An 8,962-nucleotide genomic window follows, 5' to 3' on the forward strand; every position below is an offset into this window, starting at 1 on the left:
TCATGTCCCCTTTAAGGCAAGGTCATGAATTTACCATTCCACACATAAGTAGAGAGTAGGCTACTGAATTAGATAAGATAAGATAAGATAACCTTTATTAGTCCCACACGTGGGAAATTTGTTTTGTCACAGCAGGAAGTGGACAGTGCAAAAGTTATGAAGCAAAAATTAAAATAAAATAAAATAAAATAAGAATAAATACAGTACACAACTGTACAGAATAGAATAAAATAGAATACTATATACACTAGAATAAAATAGAATAAAATATACAATAAGATAAAAATGCTATATACAACTGAGTAAAAATACAACGATGCCAGAAAAGATTATTGCACTTAGTGTTATTGCACATTTGTGGATGTGTGTGTTTGATCAGTTAAAGTCTTTGTTGTGGAGTCTGACAGCAGTGGGGAGGAAAGACCTGCGAAATCTCTCCGTCCCACACCGTGGGTGCCGCAGTCTCCCACTGAAGGAGCTGCTCAGTGCTGTCACAGTCTCATGCATGGGGTGGGAGATGTTGTCCAACAGGGATGACAGCTTAGCCACCATTCTCCTGTCACTCACCACCTCCACTGGGTCCAGAGGGCATCCTAGAACAGAGCTGGCCCTTCGGATCAGCCTGTTCAGTCTCTTCCTGTCCCCAGAAGAGATGCTGCCGCCCCAGCAGACCACACCATAAAAGATGGCTGAGGCCACCACAGAGTCATAGAAGGTCTTCAGGAGTGGGCCCTCCACTCCAAACGACCTGAGTCTCCGCAGCAGGTACAGTCTGCTCTGCCCTTTCCTGTAGAGGGCGTCTGAGTTATGAGTCCAGTCCAGTTTGCTGTTCAGATGAACACCAAGGTACCTGTAGCTGTCCACAGCCTCAATGTCCATACCTTGGATGTTCAGTGGTTGCAGTGGAGGATGTTTGTGCCTGCGGAAGTCTACCACCAGCTCCTTTGTTTTACTGGCATTGATCTGGAGGTAGTTCAGTTGGCACCAGTCCACAAAGTCCTGAGTCAGTCCTCTGTACTCCTTGTCGTCCCCATCAGTGATGAGGCCGACTATAGCAGAGTCATCAGAGAACTTCTGCAGGAAGCACTGGGTGGAGTTGTGGGAGAAGTCTGCAGTGTAGATGGTGAAGAGGAACGGAGCCAGAACCGTTCCCTGTGGGGCCCCCGTACTGCAGACAACCCTGTCCGACACACAGCCCTGAGTCCTCACATACTGTGGTCGGTCGGTGAGGTAGTCCAAAATCCAGGTAGTGAGGTGATGGTCCACTCCTGAGTTCTCCAGCTTGTCCTTCAGAACCGAGGGAAGAATAGTGTTGAAGGCACTGGAGAAATCAAAGAACATGATTCTCACAGTGCTTCCAGCGGTCTCCAGGTGAGCGAGGGAGCGATGTAGGAGGTGAATGACGGCATCATCCAAACTCAAGACTCTGCTGCTGAGAAGTGTGAGGCGGTCACTGCTGCAGTAATCATGGCACCAAGCGTTTACTTTGAAAAAATTAGAGTGTTCAAAGCAGGCCCGGTCGCCTGGACTCCGGTTCTATTTTGTGGGTTTAGACCTTAGTGCAGCGTTCGATACTGTTGATCATAATATCCTATTAGAGCGATTGGAACATGCTGTAGGTATTACAGGTACTGCGCTGCAGTGGTTTGTATCATATCTATCTAATAGACTCCAATTTGTTCAAGTAAATGAAGAGTCCTCTTCACACACTAAGGTCTATTATGGTGTTCCTCAGGGTTCAGTGCTAGGACCAATTCTATTTACATTATACATGCTTCCCCTAGGCAGCATCATTAGAAGACATAGCATAAATTTTCACTGCTATGCAGATGATACGCAGCTCTATCTATCCATGAAGCCAGGTAACACACACCAATTAGTTAAACTACAGGAATGTCTTAAAGACATAAAGACCTAGATGGCCGCTAACTTTCTGCTTCTTAATTCAGATAAAACTGAGGTTATTGTACTCGGCCCTGAAAATCTTAGAAATATGGTATCTAACCAGATTCTTACTCTGGATGGCATTACCTTGGCCTCCAGTAATGCTGTGAGGAACCTTGGAGTCATTTTTGACCAGGACATGTCCTTCAAGGCACATATTAAACAAATATGTAAGACTGCTTTCTTCCATTTGCGCAACATCTCTAAAATTAGAAATATCCTGTCTCTTAGTGACGCTGAAAAACTAGTTCATGCCTTGATTACTTCCAGGCTGGACTACTGTAATTCTTTATTATCAGGATGTCCTAAAAACTCGCTGAAAAGTCTTCAGCTAATCCAAAATGCTGCAGCAAGAGTACTGACAGGGACTAGGAAGAGAGAGCATATTTCTCCTGTTTTGGCTTCCCTTCATTGGCTTCCTGTTAAATCCAGAATTGAATTCAAAATCCTGCTCCTCACTTACAAGGTCTTAAATAATCAGGCCCCATCTTATCTTAATGACCTTGTAGTACCATATCACCCTATTAGAGCACTTCGCTCTCGCTCTGCAGGCCTACTTGTTGTCCCTAGGGTATTTAAAAGTAGTATGGGAGGGAGAGCCTTCAGTTTTCAGGCCCCTCTTCTGTGGAACCAGCTTCCAGTTTGGATTCGGGAGACAGACACTATCTCTACTTTCAAGATTAGGCTTAAAACTTTCCTTTTTGCTAAAGCATATAGTTAGGGCTGGACCAGGTGACCCTGAATCCTCCCTTAGTTATGCTGCAATAGATGTAGGCTGCCGGGGATTCCCATGATGCATCGAGTTTTTCCTTTCCAGTCACCTTCTCACTCACTATGTGTTAATAGACCTCTCTGCATCGAATCATATCTGTTATTAATCTCTGTCTCTCTTCCACAGCATGTCTTTATCCTGTTTTCCTTCTTTCACCCCAACCGGTCGCAGCAGATGGCCGCCCCTCCCTGAGCCTGGTTCTGCCGGAGGTTTCTTCCTGTTAAAAGGGAGTTTTTCCTTCCCACTGTCGCCAAAGTGCTGTTCATAGGGGGTCATATGATATGATTGTTGGGTTTTTCTCTGTATTTAATATTGTGCTATCTACTGTACAATATAAAGCGCCTTGAGGCGACTTTTGTTGTGATTTGGCGCTATATAAATAAAATTGAATTGAATTGAATCATCCGCTCCAATGCCAGGCTGGTAGGCAAACTGAAGTGGGTCCAGTGATGAGCTCACAAGGCACCGAAGCTGAGCCAGGACCAGCCGCTCCAGGGTCTTCATCAGGTGGGATGTCAGAGCTACCGGCCTGTAGCTGTTGAGGTCCTTGGGGCGTGAAGTCTTTGGCACTGGTACAACACAGGAGGTTTTCCAGAGCTGTGGGACTCTTCCCAGCCTCAGGTTGAAGAGGTGCTCCATCACCCCACACAGTTGGTCCGCGCAGGACCTGACGACCCTCGAGCTGATGCCATCTGGGCCCGCTGCCTTCTTGCCATTAATCCTCCTCAGTTCCCTCCTAACCTGGGTGGTTGAGAGAGTCAGGTTGGAGCCTTGTGTTGATTGTGTATAGAGATTGAAAATGTGACGTCATTGAGGGGTAAAACCGCAAAGCATTGTGGGTATCCGTGGCAAGAGGTACTAGCGCAAGCAGGCTTTCAATTGAAATCAGTTACACAGCGATAAAAAGAAACAAAAAATGGCAAGAAGCTGTTGTATTATTAACTGCACAAGCCGGGCGAACGACAGCCGCGTGAAGCCGACGGGTAAAGCGATTGGTTTTTATCAGATTCCGGCGTGGAAGAGAATTTGTCCAAGCCATGTCTCCGAAGTCACGAAGAGGCGACGGATGGCCTGGACAGTAAATATTCAGCTTTGAATAAATAGTGAATTGTCCTGACAGAATATTGAGTTTCGCTTCTGTTATTACCATGGTACATTGACAAAAACATATACTTTTATTCACAGGATAAAACAGTTTTTTGTATCACTAATTGCCCAGTACGGTTACAGCATACAATATTATTGTCACTGCTACATTTCTGTAATGCCTACCAGAAATTATTTCCACTACTAATTAATTCCCGTTGAGCTCAAAGTTCCTATTAATAAACGGTTAACGAATGTGTATTTATGAAGACGATTTGTGAGACTGGTAAACTTACCTTTGTTCGTACGATGGTCTTGTGTTCTACACAGTGCATTTCAAGGTCCTGTACCCATCCGTCGGTAAACTGTACCTGGGCTTGCTGCAGTGACCTGAAGTTACTAAAAACTTCATGAGTGTATGCACTCACTCCAAGAACTGTATAATTATAAATATGAGCGCGGTGAAAGTTGAGCAGCACGCTGACGTCTTTTGATCACTCTGTGTGCTCGTAAGGGTCTAACCCTTTCACTCCTTTGATTTTTTCCTCGTATCTTTTCTTTGCCTTTTCGTCGAGTCTGTCTTTGTACGGACCGGCATTGTTCTCCTTCGTTTTGTACATTCCTTTTTTGGGGATCAAAGAAAAAGCAAGAAGGCATTGAAACCGGCAAATGAACGTTTTGCGGTGCTGCAAATGCGTGCATTTGATGCGGTACTTGGATTGTTTTGCCACCAGTTCCCGGCATGCAATGCGCGAAAGTCACGTGGTCTGTCAATCTCTATTGGATGCTATTGTTGGGGGTGGGGAGGAGTGAGCAGGGTGAATAGAGGAGGTGTGAAGTGTCTGAGGTGTCAGAGGTGGAACAGCAGCAGTGGGGGTGGGTGAGTCTGCAGCCGATGTTGGAGACTGCCTCATGGCTGAATCAAATCTGTTGAAGAAATGATTCAGTTCATTTGCCCACCTCACATCCCTCCCAGGCAGAGAGTTCTGATGTTTGTGGCCTGAGATGGTTCTGAGGCCTCTCCAGACTTCACCAACGTTGTTTTGCTGAAGCTGGTTCTCCATCTTCTGCCTGTAGCTGTCCTTCCCATTCCTTATCAGTCCCCTCAACTCTCTCTGCACCCTTTTCAACTCCTCTTTGTCTTTGGATTTGAAGGCCCTCCTCTTCTGCTTGAGGACGGCTTTAATTTCTGGGGTAATCCAAGGTTTGTTGTTGGAGAAACACCGTACAGTCCTGGTAGGTACGGTGTTATCCACACAGAAATTAATATAGTCAGTAATGCATGTGGTAAGGCTGTCGATGTCCTCTCCGTGGTCGTCACAGATCACCTCCCACACAGTCGACTCAAAACAATCCTTAAGAGCCTCCTCGCTCTCCTCCGACCATCTCTGCACTGTGCGGGTGGCTGGTGGCTCCCTGCGCACTAAGGGCTCATACACAGGGACAAGGTGCACCAGGTTGTGATCAGATCTGCCCAGTGGAGGGAGAGGTGATGAACTGTATGCCTCTTCAGCATTGGCATACAGTAAGTCCAGTGTTTTATTGTCTCTGGTTGGGCAGGTCACATACTGGGTGAAGGTGGGCAGTGTGGAGTCCAGTGAGGCATGATTGAAGTCCCCTGATATTATGAGGAGGGCTCTCGGAGATTGTGTTTGCAGTCTGCTGACCACTGAGTGGAGAGTGTCACAGGCTGCATCCGCGTTGGCCGAGGGGGGGGACATACGCTGTTATCGCGATAACATGCGAGAATTCCCGGGGCAGGTAGTACGGACGCATGCTAACGGCTAACAGCTCAATGTCTCTGCTGCAGAGTTGTTCTTTCACAGTGATGTGCCCAGGGTTACACCATCTGTCATTCACAAACACTGCCAGTCCCCCTCCTTTCCTCTTACCGCTCTCTCCCGTCCTGTCCGCTCGCAGCAGCTGGAATCCCGGTAGTGTCACGCTCGTGTCCGGAGTTAGCGGTGTTAGCCACGACTCCGTTAGCACCATGATGTTACATTGCCGGTACTCCCTCTGTGACCAGGTTAGCGACGTGAGCTCATCCATTTTATTGGGCAAAGACCGTACATTTCCAATAATTACAGAAGGAAGAGATGGTCGATAACGTCTCCTTCTCGGCCGACGGCGGGGGGCGCCGGAAGTGGAGTATTGTAGTCGTTATAAAAAATTACACATGCATTTCAGGTAGCAAATCTCTAAATCTTTTATTTTCTCCAAAAAGTCCTCCAGCTAAACAATTATATAGTCATGGTCCTGCACTGGTCCAGTTGCTGTTTTGGTATTCCACTTTCAACAAGTAGGTTGGAAGTTGGGTTAAGCAGGTGATGATGTGCCTGAGGATGGAGTCCCGTTTTTCAGCTGCCACACTGTTGTTTGTCAGTCTTATTTTCAGCACCTAAGTTCTAGCTCCAGCGTCCAGTATCTGATTGTCTGCCTCCTTAGAGTGGTCATCAGGCTCCTCTGTGACTTTCTTGTTTTTTCACAAACCTTCAAACTAAAGTCTCAATTTCCTTGTCTCCCAGTGTTCCTTGTGTGGCCCAACTTACCTGTTCTCATCTAGCTGGTCCATTCTCTTTGGAATCCTACGTCAGAGAATTACTGCATCTACTCACCTGTCTGCCCTGGCACAAAACAGATCAGTGCTTCCCTTCCAAGTATCCTCCCCAGATCAGCCATACTTGTTATTAATCTCTGTCTCTCTTCCACAGCATGTCTTTTATCCTGTTTTCCTTCTCTCACCCCAACCGGTCGCAGCAGATGGCCCCGCCCCTCCCTGAGCCTGGTTCTGCCGGACATTTCTTCCTGATAAAAGGGAGTTTTTCCTTCCCACTGTCGCCAAAGTGCTGCTCATAGGGGGTCATATGATTGTTGGGTTTTCTCTGTATGTATTATTGTAGGGTCTACCTTACAATATAAAGCGCCTTGAGGTGACTGTTGTTGTGATTTGGCGCTGTACAAATAAAATTGAATTGAATTAAGCAAAACCCTCTGGGACAGTGCTGTGGAAGTCTTGTCTGTAGGTTAACCTGGGCCAACCTGCCTCTTCCTCTCTCTCAGTGGTTCCAGTCCTCATAAGCCAAACGGTCCCCAGGAAGTCTCGTAGCTGACATCTCCTCCAGTATTTGTTTGTCATTATTTAATAAATCTCTCAAACTTTTAATTTGTCTGCACTGCTCTAGAGTCCACTACTATTTTGGCGTATGACACATATTTGTAATATTTGTTGTGTGTTCTTACTATCTATCTTAACTATCTTAACAATCTTAAGTGTTGCTGAAATAATCTTTCCACTATAAAAGCCTAAAACCATCTGCACTAATGGGGAATGACACACACAAACACATTGAAATCTTGTCGAGGAGATTTTAGTTCTGTCTGGACCCATTTAACTTGCCATTTGGTTAAGTTTAACCACCAAAACTACTTGGTTAGGCAAATACCATGTCTTACAAATAATCTCTTACAACATTAGAAACACGTTAAAAACCTTAATTTTCTTGTATATCAGTGTGGTGCCAGTCCCACTGAACCTTAAAGGTGAAAACACTATTTACATTTCACTATGTATTTACTATTCACAGGAGGGGAGGAGGTCACGTTTTCTGTCCGTTAGTTCATCAGACGCTTCCAGTGACATTCCAGTTAACTTCAGCTGACATCTAATGTCTGCCATCTACTTCTAACATTTTGCAACTGTAGGCTCACTGTAACATTACACTTTGACAACATCAGCCTCCAATCTCATGGGACCATAAACACACACATAAATCAGCACTCACGCCTTCAGGATTTCCTGAGGCGAGATTCACTGATGTCAAGCCGTGACATGGGTTGAGGCTGACTCTAATGTGTGTTGGTGTGTGACAGGCTTTAGGACATGATAACAACTACTTCTGGTCTTGTTCCTTTTTCACTTTATACATCATGTGCATGTGATTTTTTTTGTTTTTCCTCCATTGGTTTGCAGGTTTACACTTCACTCTCTTCCTTATATCATTCCCTCTCTTGCTTTGAATCTGGGTGCTGTTGCCTCATTACGCAGAGCCTGAAGCTAAAAACATCCAAAGGGGAAACTATATGATCACAGCCTCTTAAACTTCCTCACTGTATTTTTCCTTTATTTATCTCCATCTTTTGTCTGCGTCTGTTGGGGGATGGTGGATGTCGTGCTTTACCAATGTGACAGCAGGGTTTTCTCACTTCGCTACAGATTAATTAGCCTTGAAGATCAAACAACGAAGAGCACATGGCACGAACAACCCCACCAACCCATGTCTCCCCCCCAGAAAAAAATTAAGACGGTCCAAATCTGTCTGAATGTGGATTGCTTTGTACCATCTGACCAGCCTGCGATCAAACACTTTATTGGAATACAAAGGTAGCCTATCACCCATGGGAATATTCTCACCATCTGCTTATCATACTGGAATCAGAGGAACATGTTTCCTGGAGCAGTTCTGCCAGAGGTGAGGGTGTTTGACACTTCAGCCAGCATTTGTTTCACGGAGCACTTGCATAAAAATATAAACTAGAGATAGGGGCTGGCTGAAAAATGGTATAAGATGCAGATTACGATCTGCTGGTGGCATTAGAAGTTCCCACATTGATGTGTCAGAGCTTGTTGGAATGGAATCAGATTAACGAGACAGAATGAGATGAAAACCCTGACAGGGTCTGAAGAAAAGCTAGAAAGTTGTTATAGTCTGTTTAAAATAAGAGGTGATCTTTTCTCTTTCTCTCTCCCAGCAACTCGCTTGTCACAAGGGGTCAGCCCAGCAGGCAGCCTTTACACCAGATACTCTTTCTGATGTAACCCCAAAAGGGATTTGTGTCCCCAGTTGGAACTGAACCAAATGCAAATGTATAATCCAATGCAGTTAAATTTATAGACTTCTTTGTCCTGGTTCAGAAGCAAAGTTTGAAAAGGATAATATATATATTCTTTACCTTGAGGAATAAGTAATGACTTAAAACACTCCATACACAGGAACAAACATTACACAGTGTAACGCTCATGAGTTACTGCTCAGTTTAACCTGTGGGTATGTCGCCACCAAGTGTTTAAAATCATGTTAACAACGCAGGAAATTGTTATAAAAATACACTGTGTTCAAAATTATGAGAGCTGTTGATACTCGTTGAAAAAAATAAAATACA

The sequence above is a fragment of the Pelmatolapia mariae genome, linkage group LG20, assembly GCF_036321145.2.
Source record: "Pelmatolapia mariae isolate MD_Pm_ZW linkage group LG20, Pm_UMD_F_2, whole genome shotgun sequence".
In the NCBI taxonomy this organism is placed as follows: Eukaryota; Metazoa; Chordata; class Actinopteri; order Cichliformes; family Cichlidae; genus Pelmatolapia; species Pelmatolapia mariae.